The following is an 11,907-nucleotide window of genomic DNA, read 5'->3' as shown; positions in this document are numbered from 1 at the left end:
TTGATGTTAAGACTATGGTGGGTGAACCATAGCAATATATGCACGGGAGGTGTGTTGAACCATAGATGTTAAACATTGTGAATATTTACATGATATATGATAACCCCCACACTTTATTGATAAGTTCCATATTGAGGGGCTTTGCTAAGCTATTGCATATTTCATTATGGATGAATTTATGTTTGTGAATGCGATGGCTGACTAGCCCATGCATTTATGGATTAGGCTTGCTTGGCTTAGTGGACCATACCCATATAGGTTCATGTGTCAATCACGATCCCTCCCGAAACTAGATGTGACATGGGTAGGTGTGAAGTTTTTGATGATAGAATCCGATTCAGGTGTGGTAATGAATTGTATTGTCAATCCTTTGAAACGACCATGGAAATGGTGGAAGTTTTTTCAACTGATTGATGAGAATTAGCTAATTGCATGTGTGTGCTTTGTAAATCTTTTATAGGGAAGCTAACAGGTGTGCAATTATCCCTGCCAAATGGGGTGTGGAAGAAGACAATTTCTTGAAGGCATGGATATGATCATTCTCTCTCGATAGTTTATGCATAAGGACAGGGAATAGGTTTTATTTTGTAATTAAAGTTTTTAAGTTTCACAATAGGGAGTCTGGGCAACGTATAGGTAAAGGAAAATAAAGGATAATTGAATCATACTCTGTGCAACTTGTATTTCTAGGCATAGGTTCTGATTTTGAGTTGGAGCTTGATGAGGAAACGGCAAATTGCATTTTTGATTGATCTTGATATACTTACTCAAGAACCAATAAAATTCTGACTTATAAAAAAAATGTGATCTTTTATCTCAAAAAGGATCCATTATATTAATTAAATGACTGTGAATAGCTTATACTTCAAATCCTTGAACTGGTGCAAAAAGTGCAATAAAAAAAATAGTTAAGTGAGTTTAAGTACGAGTACAGCAACAATTACATGGATAGCATGTTTTGGCGAGGTTAACTTTTTTTTTAATTCTTCCAAGCATTATACAGATGTAGACAAGAGGATTCAATTCTTGGACTATGTCTACGAGTAAAGATACGTGCCCGGCTAATCAACTCTAAGCTATTTACAAGCAACCAAACTAAGCTTTTCCCCAAGCATTTCATGTTAGATATTGTTAAGATTCATTGAACTCTTGCCGCCAAGCTAAAGAATTTACCTTACACTATATTTCCTAACCATAGATTTAGAAGAGACATGGACCAAAGTATCATTGAAAAGTACATATATATATATATCTAGTTAACATTCTTCATCTTCAAGAGGGAATGTCCTTTCGTGTTGCATTTCTCTTTGGTTTGTTCAGTATGTGCGTTTATATAACATGTGGATGCATATATTTCTATGCTTACAAAAAAGTATAAATAATAGGCAGAGAGTAGAAGGTAAATTATTAAGTACTGACAAAAGGATATTTGAGAGAAATACATTTAACCAATCATATATAGTATATCCTAGCGTTAGACTATGTTTTTAATTGTTAATGACACTGACATGTAAAATTTAATAGCTTGTTAATTAAGACATTTAACAGGTTTACTAGACTTGTATTAATCAAATAAGATTATCAATTTGGAAAAGTTACTTTACAGCATATGTTAGAAGTTTTCAAGATCATATTTTCTGGCTTGATGAGCTACTTCACTGTTCTAGTTTCAAACAGGCTAATTTTCTTCAAACGAGCGAAGAATGGCCAAGGGAAAATTATAATTTCTTTCTCACATCAAAGTCATTATTTTGTGTTTGAAAGATAAGATACTTTCAAACATAACCCTCTTTATAATTTTAACTGTTTTAGTTAAGTTGGACAAAATTACATTTAATAAAATTACACGCTATGATATTATATGCTATATACAAAAATATGTTACACGCCATGGTTAGGTTGTTATATGTCATATTCGAAAATATGTGACACGTCATGGTTAAGTTGTTACATGCCATTCTGAAAAAAAAAAATATTGTTGTTACATGTCATGTTGAAAAAATATTGTTGTTACACATTATATTCAAAAACATTTTGTTACATTTTAATGCTTAAAATGTTGTTGCTACTTACGAACCAAAACTTAAAATCCTCTTAACTCTCTTCCTTTCTTTTTGTTTTTTTTCTTGACAATTTGGCACCAATTAAAGTGTTTCTAACATGTTTTCATAAATCAAAACACAAAATTTCTTAGCTAAAACACCTGTTTCGACCAAAAATTTTTTTTTTTAAAATCTAGGTTTATAAATTTTAAATTTTTGAGTTTACTAGTGTCTAGGTCCCGAATTGATTCAATTAAGAGTTTTTTCAAATATCTGTGATCATTTCTACCATTTTAGTTTTATCCAAAATACCCCAAAATCAAATTCCCTACTAACTACCCACCCAAGCACATTAAAACTATTACTTGGTGTTTTGAATGCATAAGAAAGAGAAATCTAAAAACAAGGGAGAGAGAAATCAGAAGCATAACAAACGAATGCCGAAGAGAGATATCAATAAAATTTGAGAGAGTGGGATGGTGAGAGAGAGAAATCAGAAGTATAAATGGGGAAAAATTGTGATGAATGGTTTAATTTATTTGAAATAGTTTCAAAGGTATTTTTGTAAAGTTATAACTAAATATGGCAAAAAATAGTTTCAAGGGATATATAAGAGTTAGGATTTATTACAATATTTGAATAAGAGGGTTCTTTTATTTGAATAAGATTTATTTTCTATAGCTTGATGAATGGTTGAGATTGGTGCCGTTGTGGAGTTTACGTGGGATTTTAAAGAGATATTAGGTGACAGAAGTCTAATATCTCTTTGAGTTTTACTAGGATTCTATTGGTTTGCGTTGGGATAGGCCATTGGAAATTGGCCCGCTGAAGAAGTTATTCTTTGAATATGCGAGGCCAATGTTGGTTGAGTGTATTTGGACAGATTTGGAGTTATGCCCAAATTATTGTCTCTTCTTTTGGACATTAATTGGGGCATATTATGATATGGTTATTAAGGTTTAGATGCAGCTTAGCGCCCATTTGATTTGGCTCTTTTTCAGTTTATTTAATTCTTACAAGTAGAAGTCAAACTAAACAAAGATTTTGAAAAATTCTTGAAAAAAAAATAGGTTTTTCTAAAAAACAAAATTTAAAAAAGGAAGAGAGTTTTAAGAAAAGCTTCATAAAAGAGCTTTCTCTTTTTTTTTGTTTATATTAATCATAAATTCCTTTTTTTTCAAGAGAATTTTTCTTTTTGTTTCAAAAATGTCCTCATGTATTAAAAATAATCCAAAAATTATCCATTTCTATTTTTAGATGATTTATTATTAATTATAAATTTTATGTTGTATAAAAATACTGTGTATATTTCTAAAAATTTGTTTTAAATAAATAACAAAAATAAAATTAACTTTTTTTTCATTGTAAACAAAGGAATTTATGATTAATAGAAAGTTATTTATTAAATATCTTTTATGATAATTTAACTAAAACTATAACTTATATAAATTATTTTGTCAAACGCCTTATCTATAAAAAAGAACTTAAAAAATTAAATTTAACTTAATTTTAAAAATTATTTCTTTTATAAAAACTTCATAATAGCTTTTACTGTATTTGAATTTTATGGTTTGGACAGCCAATTTTCTAGACAGCTTTGTGCACCTGCAGCACCTTTTTAACATAAGTATGTACCTGCAGATCCCTACATCTTTTAATGTGTAATGCACTTAAGGGTTATAGTCTTTTGATCATTTTCTTTATTTCTTTGTAACAATAAAGTCCAAAATTTTGATCTTTGGCATTGGCAATGAAATTGTGCAATTCTCTTAAAAAAAAAAAACTAATACAGGTCTTGAAAATTTTGAAAGTACCAGGGAGACCTATAAAAGGCTGACACATTGAAATTTGGAGACTTATCAACTAGATTGACAACATGTGTGGAAAAGTGTGTTTAATTTAAATATGTTATTTATTAATATAACAATATTTTTAAAGCTGACTTTAGATCTAAATGGTCTTGTCCAGAATTTGTCTTAAGTCGATCCAACAAGTACCTAAATTCTTGAACACTTTTAATATTTAGTGAAAATATATTACTTAACAACAATTGCTATTTTTTCCTAAAAGCTTAGGTTTAACTTTTAAGATTAAAATTGTCATTCTCTCTCATACAATTTTTATAGGTAAAAAAAAAAGATAAAGAGAGAAAAATTGGTTATTGTACTTTAGTTTAATTGTTATTCTATATATCAATGATGGAGTTTTTAGATGAGACGCTTGTTATATATTTATTTAATTATTTATTAATTTTAAAAAATATATTTCAATAGAATACATGTCAACTCTTTAATTTTACTTGTGGATATAAATTTAACATCTAATTAGAAAAGTACCCATGCTACTCAGCAGGTAAAAATTTTATAAGAAATTGTACTGAAATGAGTAGTTATTAAGGGAGAATATTAGACTTCGATATGTTTTTTTGTTGAAATAATGAATTTTCTGTTTGTTTACAATGAGGTGTAAGTAAAAAGTAGCAGAATAAACTATATTAATATATAAAAAAAACAGTATTCATTACAAGATAGATACAAATTCTTACACAATATAAGAAAAAGCAAATAAATAATAATGATAATAATGTCATTAACATAAATAGTTAAAGTAAAATAAAAAGCACTTCATTATCTAATCGAATATTCCAATTAACATATATCAGAAGAATAACCTAAAATTAAAAGAAAAACTATTCAATTATTTAATAAATATTGAAGTCTCAAATGTTAACAATAAATGAGAAAAAAGAAAAATAAAATAAGATAAAAAGCATATTTGTATAATTACCCAATTGATAAGTGATGAATTGATTCCTATAGTGACTAAAAAAAAATTGTAAATGACCAAATTAGTTATAAATATTATTTCTATAAATGATCAAACTAAAATAAAAAGTACTTTATTATTTAATCAGCAAAATATATGACCTTAATACGTCTGAGATAATGTGGAACTAAAGCAATAGCTAGAATAGTAACAATAATGGAATAAAATATTACAAAATAAGAACTAAATATGAAATAAAAATCCTAATATAACTTCTAAGCACCAACTAAAAGAGCCCCAACAATACCTGAAAAGAGGATATATAAAGTCCAGCTACCTAACGACACAGCCACCAATTCCAACACCACTTTTTTTCAGCCTTGAGAAGGACATTTGTCCTAGGGCTTCTGCCAATTGGCACAGCTGGTGTGTTCTATAAAGAATATTAGATCTGTGGCAATGACTTTTCAAGTTAATATACAGCCAAACTATACAAATACAGGAGGTAGGACACGATAGTGATGCATCTCAAGTCATGAAAGTAACCTGGCATTATAAGTCAGAAGTCAAGATGCATTTTGCATACTTATTTAGATAGGGAAAACTTCCTTACATGAAAAATTAGAAGAATAAAAAATAAATTGCTACCAGTAGAAGAATGCGGTATGTTAAATGTAACACCTCATCACATGGTCCATTGTCAGAGCAATCAAATTATAACACCTCGTATTTGCAAATAGAAGTGAATAAGACTTAATCGATAAGATGAAGGGTCAATTGACAAAAATTTAAGTGCCAAAAGAGCGGTAGTGAGCGAAAAGAATATTTTGCATGAAAAATTTGAAAAATAAAAATGAAATTGCTACCGGTAGTACAATGTGTTATGTTAAATGTAACACCTCATCACATGGTCCATTGTCATAGCAATCAAATGGTGCAGAGCTCGATGTGAATACAAAGAACCTTTTCCAATCAGCCATCCTGCTCTATTCAAAGTCCAAACCAATAGCACAATTTCAGTTAGAAAAGTCAAAGTAACCAATTCAAACTTTGCTACTATCTGGAAACCTACAATTCCTCATTAATGTAAGTTTTTCCCACAGCTCCTAACCAGTGACTACTACCATAAAATACCAATATGGCTAGTTAGTAACAAACATAAACAACAAAGATGCAATACAGGCAGCAAAAATTTTCCTTCAAGTTCAAAGGTGTTAATGGAAAGTCCCTTTGAGGATGAAGTACAAAAGTTAGTCTTGATTACGGGGAAAAGGAACAATGCGCTTAAAGTGGCTGCAATTACTTTGGCAACCAATTTTCTGTTCGTGGTGCTCACAGCAACAGTGAACATCCAAGGCCCATAATTGGAAACTGAATGCGGCCATGGTCCAGAATTGCCGGTAGAATTTGATGTCAATATACCATTTTTCATGGCATGGAAAGCACCAATGGCAATAGGGTCTTCATTGGATACCAGTGGCGAGTCAGCACCAAGGTACACTAATATTACATCAACACCATTTGCCTTATCCCGTAGCTGTGCCTTAACGGTTTTTCCCTCCACCTATTTCATTTAAAGAAAGAAAGAAAGAAATTAGTAGTAGAATACAAACCAACAATTTAGCAAACTGCATTATGAATACCATGATTACTAATGATAAAGGGTCAAAGAAGGTTCTAATATATCGAATATGACGGGCTGGCAAGTGCAAGAAAGTGTTGTTCTTGCAAACTCAAAAACTCAATTATTATATCTTGGACACATCCCTATTATTAAAAATGGGAACAAAACGGCATTATACAGCTTGGATTAACATAATAACATAATAACAGCTTGGATTATTTTTCAATTCGACAAAATAATCTGCCAACAGAAGGGGAAAAAAACAGACAGTTTTCTCACTAACGAAGAAATCTTCTAGTCTTTGGAGCACAGTAGCTTGATAAATAACATAAAAGCAGGACAAAACTTTGAATTGATCAACTGAAATGTAGAGTTTGTTACTAAAAATAGAAATGGAACAATCATCCTAAACTCAACTATATGGTTTCAAGGTTTAAAAGGAAATGACACGAGAGCCTCTTTGATGATCATCAATACCTAGTCATTTCTTTCTTACCTCACTACACATCATTCAAAATGAACTTCCATGCTAAAATCATATAATAATTATCTCATTATCAACAGAACATTTCACAGTCAACTTAATCATGTAAAAGTTTTCGACACTAAATCAAATTAAAAGTATTCGAACACACTTAAAAAGATTGAACATGAAGAAAATTTTCATGTAAATTATTGAAACTTCGAGAACCATTAACTTTCAGCAGAAAATAAACAAAAAGTAAAGGAGCAACTTGATTGAAAGAATGGAAAAACCTGGAGAGTTCTGGTAGCAACCTTGACCCTGATACTGGATTTAGATTCCTAACAGAACTCGTTTCTGGTGAATCGAAGGAGAATATTCGATTTTTTAACTCCAGACCTGCTTTAAAGGCAAGTATTGTAATGGATTAAATAACAAAACCTTAAACCCTAAACCCTAAACTCTAACCATTCAGCATAAAGACAACTGTTTTTAGTTAATTTTAGCCATGAGTTGACCAAAATAACCTTCAATACATTACCAAGGAATTAATCCCTATATTCCTTTTTCCCTCTCACAATACAGACAAATTAAATGCTCTCTCATTTCCATCAACTCCTTAAACTCTCTTAGCTTTCTCAACAAAAATAACCTTCAAGACATTACAGAGGAATTAATCCTTATATATCTACCTCCCTCCGCGCATACAAACAAATAAATACTCTTTTATCTCTATTAGCATTTTTATCCCAGAACTTTCACAGCTCTTTCAACTCTCTTTCTCCTAAACCCAGTTGTCTCAAATTTGAGCACCATAGACATCAGGTTGTGGTTTATCTCTTGCCATCTGTTCATACCTTCATTGAAATACAAATCCAAAAGCAGATATGACATCAAGGTATGTTATTTGGGTTATTACTTATCACAAAACAGAACATTGGTAGAAAACCTAGTCCATGCATTTCTTGAACTTTGAATTTAGATTAGAGTAATAGATAGAGCTGTTACACCACGTGCATGTGTCACGGGGCGATACTTAAGACCACCTTCGTGCGGCCTTGGATTCAGCCCTTAGCTCGGCAGTAGAACCCAAGTCAGCCTTACTCACCCGACAAGCGCTCAACACCCGCACAATGGCTTTAAGCCGGCAAGCAAGCTTGCATAAATAAGGAAGGAAAAATGGGAAGAGAATGCTAGAGAAAAACTAAACTCTATATTGAATGAATTGAAATACAAAGGATGCAAGAATGGATGATTTACACAATGGTGGATGGGGCTATTTATAGCCAAGGTTCCCCACCCACTTTTCCCTCCAAAGTTTTGAATTCAAAGTATTCCCCCCAAAAGATTTCCCTCCAAAACATTTGGAAGGTTCTAGAAGTTCGGTTGGGAGGGAAAATTTGAATTTTCCAGCAGCCCCCCCTTACATGGGTCTAGTGGGCCGCACCCTCTCTGGGCCCTCCTGGTGTGACTGGGCCGCGCACAGGCTGTGTGCCTGGGCGGCTAGCCGACTGGCGCGCAGAGGCCCCGCGTAGGCAGTCTGTCTGGGCGCTGTGCAGGCCTGCGTGCTGCGCCCCTGCCGAGCCATCTTGCGTGCCGCGCATCTGCGTGCCGCGTACTGGCGTGCTACGCGCCTCTGTCGGGTCAGTGGTCTCGGGCCTGCGTGCCGCTCGCCCATGGTGTGCGGACCTTCGTGTCGCGCACTTTTGCTGTCCAGAGGCCCTGGGCCTGTGTACCGTGCGCCCATTTCTGCGCCCCCGCATGCCACAAACCCCTGCTTGGCTTGCGGCCGCGGGCCTTTGTGCCGCGCGCACATTCTGTCGCCCCCTCTGCTGTGCACGCCTACTGTGCGGGTTGGCACCCTTGCAAGCATTCTCCCGGTCCGTCGGGCTGGCTCGCCTAGGAGCCGTTGCTGTGCATCCTTGCCAGCATCCTTTCGGGCTGGCTCGCCCAAGGGCCTGTGATGGTGCGCCCTTGTTGGCTCCCTGCTAGGCTGGCTCGCCGGGGCCTGTGCCATGCACCCTTGCTGGCACCTCGTCGGGCAGACTCGCCCAGGGTCTTGCGATGTGACCCCAGCCGGCACGTTCTACTTGCCTTCTGCTGTCCCGTGAGGGTTCACTCCTAGCAATATTTCCCCCACATGTCGGCACGTTGGGACTCCCACGGGCCACCTTTAAGGTGTGGAACTGCGGTCCGTGACACATGCATGTAACAGTTGTATCTAAAATAGCCTGTGAAATAAATATTAAAATGGCATGACGTGTAGTAAACATGGCGAGTAAAGAGTAGCAAAATCTGAAATATGTCGTGCAGAAATATTAATTTTGGTATGGCGTTTAGCACACTATTTCTGAGCATTGATGGCTTTTAGCATACTTGTCATGCACAGGGCTTGCAACATAGTAAAGAATTTTGTTACACATAATGTTCACACTATGTTACAAGCCATGTGCATAACAAGTATACTACACGCCGTGAATGCTCAGAAACAGTGTGCCACATGGCATTCCAATATAAATATTTTAAATGCCGTTTTTACAGATTTTGCTATTGCTACTTGCCATGTTCACTACACACCATGCCATTACAATATGTTTTTTACAAGCCTTTGGAATTATAGATGTTATTAACATGTTTGGACATGGCATGTCACAATATTTTAGAACATTGCGTTTGTAGAGATGTTTATAAATTCATTTATATTTTAGATTTAAGAGATTACTGAGAAAGATGTTAACACGTTACGTTACATGATAGAAAACTTGTTTTTGAGTAGTTGAAAGATGTGTGAACTGAAGTTGCTATTATCATACAATACTCTGTAATTAGTGGGTTTGAAAAGAGAAGAAAAAAAGAATAGACGTATCTATTATGTAGGGAAAAAACAAGGCCACTAATTACCATGCATTGCTTGTTGTTGAAAAAACTAATATCAGACAGACTAAGCATATCATAATATTAAAAGTAAAGCCTAGTTCACCTAGATTCCAACATGAGATAAAAATCAAATGCTGTGGGGTTGCAAGAGGTTGTGTGAAGATGAAACATGCGAAAGTTTTTTGAAGAAGTCGAGTAAAACAACATGTTTTGAAAAGTGAGTGTAGCAAAATTTTAGGACATGGCATGTAGCAACATAATGTGTAAATTGAATTAGACATTTATTTTTTGTTTTTAAATTTCAGCGGCATGCCAATTATGTGACTTGTGATAAGACACAGTGGTAATTGGGTTGATAGCATTTACAAGGGCAATGAGTCACGAATGGGGGGGGGGGGGTGGGGTTTAGGAGTGATTTGTCATTTGTGGGCTGATAACTCTATTATATAGAATTATTTTGACTCATTTTGGGAGCTTAAGTAACTAGATTTTGAGATTCTAGGTTCGAATTTAGTAGTTATTGCTAATTTCTCTTATGGCTTTTATAGGAAATTGATGAAAAAAACTCATTTGATGAAAATCAGTGCAAGTATGGTGATAGTTCATTCGTATATGTTTCAGTATTTTGACCATATCTCTTTCTAAAAAACTCCAAATGAGTGATTCTATACCAATCAAATTATAAGAAGAAGGGATACAATATTTATGTTCATCAATTTGCCCAAATCTGATTGGATCATGGTCAAAATATTTGTCAAAGTCGGACTACTGCAGCAGTATGTAAAGACTGAACATGATGTCGTATTTGGAGCAAATTTTTCAATCCAGCAGTCCAATTGATGTGATTCTTAATCCATTGGAAAGTTAGGAGACAGGGATAAAACTTTTATGTTTACTACTTTGCCCAGTCTAACATATCAGGGTGAAACTCACGTTTGAAGTTGATAGACTGCCACAGCGCTGGGAGAACAAGGCTGCAGCGTTGATGAAAGGAATCACACATACAAAATTCTAGAGAGCTCAGCGCTGCAGCGCTGAAGAAGTAGCGCAGCAGCGCTGTGCGACTTTCCTAAAAATAAGGGAATTTAACGGGATTTCGAAAATTAGGTTATTTGGAGCCTATTTAAGGAGCCTTTTTCAGAGATTTTGGAGTGGAGGCAGCAAAACTATTCTGGAGATTTGGAGCCAAGAACAAAGCAAGAGAACAAGAGAATTGAGAGCGAATCAAGATCACAAACTCTAATTATTAGTTTTCTCTCTTACCTTTGTCTTTTTCTTATTTTCTTTGACTTGATTCATGGCTAAATTTCTTTGGATATTGTTTTTATTAGATACTATGAACTAAATTATTTTTCTAGGATTGCAATTGAACTCACATGTAATGTAATTTTTAATCTCTTTCTTACTTATCTTTAATGGGATTCGAATTGTTTATTCCGATTTGTGCTTAATGCTTTTAATTGCATGGCCACCAATTAAATTGATCTAAGAACCTAAACAAACTTGGGAAAGGGAGTTTAGTGTAGACTAAAATTGGGATAGCATATGATCATATTAATTGATTTACGTATAGGATAGGGATATACCTATAGGCCATATGTAGCCAGATTAGAGCTTGAACTGAATGAGTCTATTTTAATTTCAATTCACATAGGGATATAGTGTTTTAGTTAAACTAGATATTTTTATAAGATGAGTCAGGAGACCCTTATAAATAATTTAGGACTCTAGGTTAGCAATTCAACCCATTAAAATAAGTTAAGAAAGAGAGGTAAGATTTAGATGAAGTGTGAGGGATATTGTAATCTTAGGCTTGTTTGATTTGCTGTTTGCCCAATTATCTTGTTGCTTTAATTTGTAATTAAATTAGTTTTAGTTGCATAATTTTTAGTTCAATTAGAATTCAGATTTTAATTATTTGAATAAAACTAAATTGTTCTAATTTTAGTACTTAGTAAAATTTTAGATCAATTCCCTGTGGGATCGATACTCTGCTTGCTAATATACTATCTATTCAATTCCCTTGGGTTACTGAGAAGCTTGTATATAATTTTCTTCAAAATATATAAAATTGAACAAATCCCAAAAAGTAAAGAGAAAAGTTTACTAGATGGTGTAAAGATTTGACCGTGAAA

This window comes from Theobroma umbraticum, unplaced genomic scaffold (assembly GCF_002168275.2).
Source record: "Theobroma umbraticum cultivar Fairchild unplaced genomic scaffold, ASM216827v3 scaffold_106.0, whole genome shotgun sequence".
Lineage (NCBI taxonomy): Eukaryota > Viridiplantae > Streptophyta > Magnoliopsida > Malvales > Malvaceae > Theobroma > Theobroma umbraticum.
The sequence above is the reverse complement of the archived record's forward strand: the minus strand, read 5'-3'. Positions refer to the sequence as shown.